The following is a 6,000-nucleotide window of genomic DNA, read 5'->3' as shown; positions in this document are numbered from 1 at the left end:
CCTAGGGACAAACACAAAAAGAAAACTAAAGAGCACTATCTCTCATGAACATAGACTAAGAAACCTTTAAGAATATTAGCAAAGAGAATTAAACATTACATAAAAAGAATTTGACACCGTGACCAAGTGTTTTATTCAAACGGGGGCAAAACTGGTTCAATATTTGAAAATCAATCGATGTAATGTGTCATACCAACAAAATCAAATGATAGTACCAACTGATGCAAAAAAAAAAGACAAAATTCAACACCTCTTCACGATAAAAACTCTCAGAAAAATATGAATAGAAGGGAATTTCCTCAACTTAACATAGACAAGGTCTATGTTAAGTCTATGTTAAGTAGTCTATGTTAACATAGACCAGGTAGCAAGAGCATCTACAAAATACCTACAGCTAACATTATGCTTAGTGGTAGAAGACTGAATGTTTTCTCCATAAAATTAGGAACAAGGCAAGGAGGTCTACTCTCAAAACTCTCATTCAACATAGTGCTGGTTGTTCTAGCCAGTGCAATAAGGAAGTAAAAGACATATAGATAAGAAAGGAAGAAACGAAAGTATCACCATTGCATATTTCATCATGGTCTTCATAGAAAATCCCAAGGAATCTATAAAAATACTATTAGAATAAGTAAATACATAGGAGCAGGGTTCCTGGGACATATGCAGATGTATGTTTAACTGTATAAGAAACTGCCAGATCTCTTTCTAGAGTGACTGTAGCATTTTGCATTTTCTCCAACAACCTATAAGAGTTCTAATTACTCTATGTTTTGGCAGCACTCACTATTTACAGTATTTAAAAGTTTAGCTATCCTAATAGGTGTGAAGTGGCATCTCACCATGGTTTTAATTTACATTTCCCTAGTGGCTAATGATGTTGAATATTTTTTCACATACTTATTTGCCACCTGCTCATATCCTTTTTAGTGAAGGGTTCAAGTCTTTTGTGCATTTTTTGGTTGGGTTATTTGTTTGCTTACTATTGAGTTTTGAAATTTCTTTATATATTCTGGATATAAGTCCTTTGTCGGATATGTGATTTGAAAATATTTGCTCCAAGTCTAGTTTGTCTTTTCATAGTTTGTCGTTTCATTCTCTTAAGAGTGTCTTTCACAGAATTGTAATAAAGTCTAATTTATTATTTTTTTCTTTAATCGGTTTGTTTTTGATATCATGTAAAAGGACTCTTTACCTAACTCCAAATTAATAAAGATTTGTTCCCTTCTAAGGTTTTCAAAGTTTTGTGTTTTACATTTAGATCTATAATCCATTTTCAGTTAATTTTTGTATAAGTTTGAGGTTTAGGCTAAAGTTTATTATTGCTTGTTTTTTGCATATGGATAACCATTTGTCCCAATATCTCTTGCTAAAAAGACTGTCTTTTTCCCATTGATTTGCCTTTGCACTTATGTTGAAAATCAAATAATCCTATTTGTGTGAATCTATTTACAGACTTTCTTTTTTGGTCCATTGTTGTTTCTGTATGTGGTTTTTCCAACATCAGTTCCATTTTCAGGGTCTTTGCTATGCTATTTCGATCAGTCCTGTGTATATACCACCCACTGGCCAGTCTGGGACCTGGGGAGTGTCTACCCCATGGTTCAGTTCTCACATTTTACCATATGCTGTTTAGGGTCAGATCCATGCAGCTCAGAAGTGAGCCCAGGAGTTCATAAACTGAGCTGAGATGTCTCCTTTCTGCCATGTCTCTGGTATTTTCTAGTTTCCTGTGGTTTCCCCCCCCCCTTTTTTTTTTTCGGTCCTCCATCTAGAAAGCTGGGATATTATTTATGCCCCTCTGCTGCACACTTCTCAGAGCAGTGCCCATGTCCAGGACTAGGAGGTGGGAAGGCAGAGGGAGGAAAAAACATTGTGAGTTTGTCCCTCTTCTTGGGATCACAGCTCCTCTGATTAAAAGTCTCCTTGCCCCAGAGTTTTATATACCTGCAGATTTCTACTGCTGCTCTAAGGCTGGGATTGCCTGGAGGCTAAGGCTCAAGAAAATAGAGAAAAGGAAGAAAATAAGAAAAACAGGATCTGCAAACTCTGATAATTAGGAGTCTTCTTGCCAGTCACTTTAGCCAGAACTAGAGATTTTCTGGGAACTCTGTCCATCCATGACTGGGGCCCACTTCCAGGAGTCAGACTCCCTGGAGTCCAGGTATGGGGAATACCAAAGGGAGCAAACATAGAAAACTCACTTCCAGTTTGGTGGTAGCACAGATTCTGGTCTTCTTTCCCAATCCAACTGCTTCCATTCATTCTTCAGAGTCCTCAGGCAGGTTTCACAGCTGCATTCAGGGAGACCGACAGGGTAGAATATGTTTTCTCCATCTTACCTGGGTCCAGAATTCCTACACACAAGGCATTTTTTTATATTGTTTTAATATATACTGAATTTTCCAGGAATGCACCTAACGTGTGCATTATCAGGAGATAATGTATTTGATTTTGTTTAGAACTATATAAAACTGGGTTCATCATCTTCTAAGCTTACCAAAGGCAACACTACCCGTGGCATTTGGGGTGTGCTGTTGGCCAGCACAACACCCCCTTGTGAGCCTGCATTTGCAGTTCTGTATTCTCCAGTGATTCTGCAGACATATATAGTCTTTGTTCTGCTTGCTACTTTGTGCTTTATCTGAGGCACTAAAATATTGAAAGACATTCCTTTTTTATAAATTACTTCACTTTTATTTTTCTGTATATTATAGATAGGGCTTCACTGTGGTATTTTTGAAATGATGTGCTTTGCTCGATTAAAGAGGACTTTTAATCTTTTGACACCTCTAGTCTAGAGATGCTTTGGGGGCTGGCCAGATATTGCTGTTCATGTAATTTCAGAAACTCTCCATGTGTTTTCTTAAGCACGGTGGTCTCAGGGTAGTTGGACTTTCTTACATGACAGCTCAAGGCTCCATGAATGTTCCCAGAGCTCCAGAACGGAGCTGCAAGAATTCTTATGACCTAGAATTGGAAGTCCCCAAAGGCCACGTTCTATTGATCAAGCGAGTCACTGAGGGCCAGCCTGGATTCAGGGAAGGCCAAGGCAGGACCTGCTCAGAAAGGTCTGGCGCCAGGAAAGGTTTGTGAATAAGATAACAACTTGGAGGGCCACGCTCCCCAGACTCCAACTGGTGAAGAAACTGCTTAGCATTGAGTAAATCTTGATAATTCGTAAAACAAATAGAAAAGTCCCTTTTGCTGGGTGAATATGCATGTGGTGTACATGGTAATCTTCTTGTCCTTGAACAGAGCTACCGAGGGTGTCCTTTGAATGCCTGTGTGCACAGAGCAAATATATATTTACTCAATATCACACTGCTAAATATATGGGTGATAAAGTGAATAAGTCTCTGTCCTTCAGGATGACAGTATTGTAAAAACAGGTGTACAAATATTTATAAATTAGCATGCGAAAATTGCCAATCTAAAGAGGTTTGTTGGAAAGCTTTATGAATTCAGAAGAGATAACTAATTTATTTTCATCTCTAATCATCTATCTGCTGTTTCAACCCTGGCTTCCCATTGGAAGCACCTGGGAAATTGTTAAACATCATAGCCCCCGCCACTCATAGTATGATGAAATGGGGAGGGCAGACATGAGTATTTACAAAGAGCTCTCCACATGATTCCCATGGGAAGCCAGAGTTGTGACCAGTGACCGGCGTCCCCCTACTTTCCTGATGACCAGACTCCCCAGGGTTCCTTCTGGAACAGCGTTACTTTCCCTGGGAGTCAGGGGTTCAGCATGTCTGAGTGAGACCAAGAATTTGTATGTCCAACAATTGCCCAGGTGAATCTTGGCATTACTGTCATGCAAACCCTTCCCACTACTTAATGCAATTTCCACTCTGAAGCTAAACTCTGTCTCAATCTCAAATATCTCAATAAAATCCTAACTCCAAAGTCAGCCCTAAATTGAGTCCTCACTTAATGATTTCCTTCAATTGACACCCTATTGCTTACTTCAAATTTTAACTCCCCAATTCATTCGATAACACCTTTAAGGAAAAGGCCCCATTGTGAGCCCTATTTTGCCATCCTTTTCTCCACCTTTTCCTCTACCAGCTTGTTTAACCATACATGGGAGTCATTTGGTACCTTAGCTTTAGAAACAGGCAGACCTCTGCTTGAGTCTCAGTTCCACTTTCAGCAAGTTGTGTAATCTAAGACTTACCTTTCCTTATCTGTGAAATGGTGATAAAACCGGCCTTACAGGATTGTTTGGAAGCATTAAAAAGTGATGTCTGGGAGGCATTTAGGGTTAAGAGATGCAATTAACATTCTTCCAGCCTCCATGATGATTCCATTCCAGGCCTCAATCCCAGAAACATCAGTCTAAATGGCTTTAGAAAAATCTAAATAAAATGTATGTGACAGCGTTGTGAAGGTCAAGGAAAAATCTTACCTTACTCAAAAAGAATAAGAAAAATTGAGGTGAGTTGGACCTCCCACAGCCATGGCTCCGCACTAGCCCATGGCCACGGGCCTCCACAAGGGCCCCCCCGAGGTGACCGAGGACGTGAGCGAGCCGAGGCTGATCCGGCAGGTGTGCGGCTTTGCCCCCTACGAGCGGCGCCAGGGAGCTGCTCAGCGCTGTAAGGACAAGCGGGGCCCTGAAGTTCATCAAGAAAGGGCGGGGACGCCCATCTGCACCAAAAGGAAGAGAGAGGAGCTGAGTACCGTCCCTGTAGCCATGCAGGAGGCAGCATTCAGGGAGGACCATTACACAGAGAAGGGAGCCCCATCCCCTCTCTGTGTAATAATAAACATTTTCAGAAAAAAACAAAACAAAACAAAAAGGAATCAGAAAAATTATGAGACAAGAATGGTTTGCTGAGATGTCTGACCTTTTTCCCTTCTACTTATCAATGACAGTTCAGAATGCAGCTTTTAAAAAGTCAGATCTATTTAATTTGGAAACTTTTACTATATGCACTAAAGGCGTATCAGCAACAGATGTTTCAGATTATTTCTCTTTTGACCTCATTTTAAATCTCATTTTAAATCATTTATAAATCTGCCATAGTTTGCTGTTCAGTTTTTGAAAATTTTGTTTTTTCTTTTAAATGGTAATTCCCTTTTTTCCAGGTTTTAGGTTTCATCACAAATCCACATTTCTCTACTCTAGAAGAAGCAAAATCATGTATAGGGATAATTCCAGCTTTGGCATTTTCAATATTTTAGAAAATAGAGAATGACAAATGATTTTTTTCTACTACAATCCCTTCTGTGTATTCCTCACCATGCATAGCCTCTCTTCTAGAAGTAGGACATAACCTACTTTTATGTCAGTTACTAAGAAGGATCAACAGAAAACAATATTTTTAACCTAACTTTAAAAATAGTTCCTTTTTTGGTAGAATGGAAATTAATGGAAATGGAGTTCCCATTGAAAATGACAAAAGAAGAAATATCATTTATAAAAGAAACATATTCACATTACCTACACATACAGTCAGATTCAGGATCAATAATATTAAGGTAAAGAAAGGGTTATCTATCTATCTATCTATCTATCTATCTATCTATCTATCTACCCTTAAACTTGGAGCATATGTGTGTATGTAAATTCTTCAGGTTTAAGTTTTTTAAACTACATTGTTAATGGAAGCTATGACTGAAAATTCATTACAATTTAACATCATTAGAAATTCTAATAAAATGAATGAGAGTTGGGAACAATCTCATATGAATGGGGGGGGGAAAGATTATTCTCTATACTGAGAAAGCCCCATTTCTTCTGACTCTTTTTTTGGTTGGACAAGAATAATAATCGTGTCCGTTCTTCTGACTTTTTTGTGTGTGGAATTTTCATTCTTGCTCTTTTCCTGTTTTTGGTGTAGCTTGTTCTCTCTTTCTCTTTGGTATGGATGCCTGCTGTAATAATAACACATCATTTTTAATTTCTCAGAAATCCATAAACATGCAATTAAAATGAAATAGAAAATGTTTAGCTCAAAAGACATAAGCTCTTTTAGCCGAACTTTTCAA

The sequence above is a fragment of the Rhinolophus hipposideros genome (assembly GCF_964194185.1).
Source record: "Rhinolophus hipposideros genome assembly, chromosome: 4".
NCBI classification, from domain to species: Eukaryota; Metazoa; Chordata; class Mammalia; order Chiroptera; family Rhinolophidae; genus Rhinolophus; species Rhinolophus hipposideros.
Note: the sequence above shows the minus strand (reverse complement) of the source record.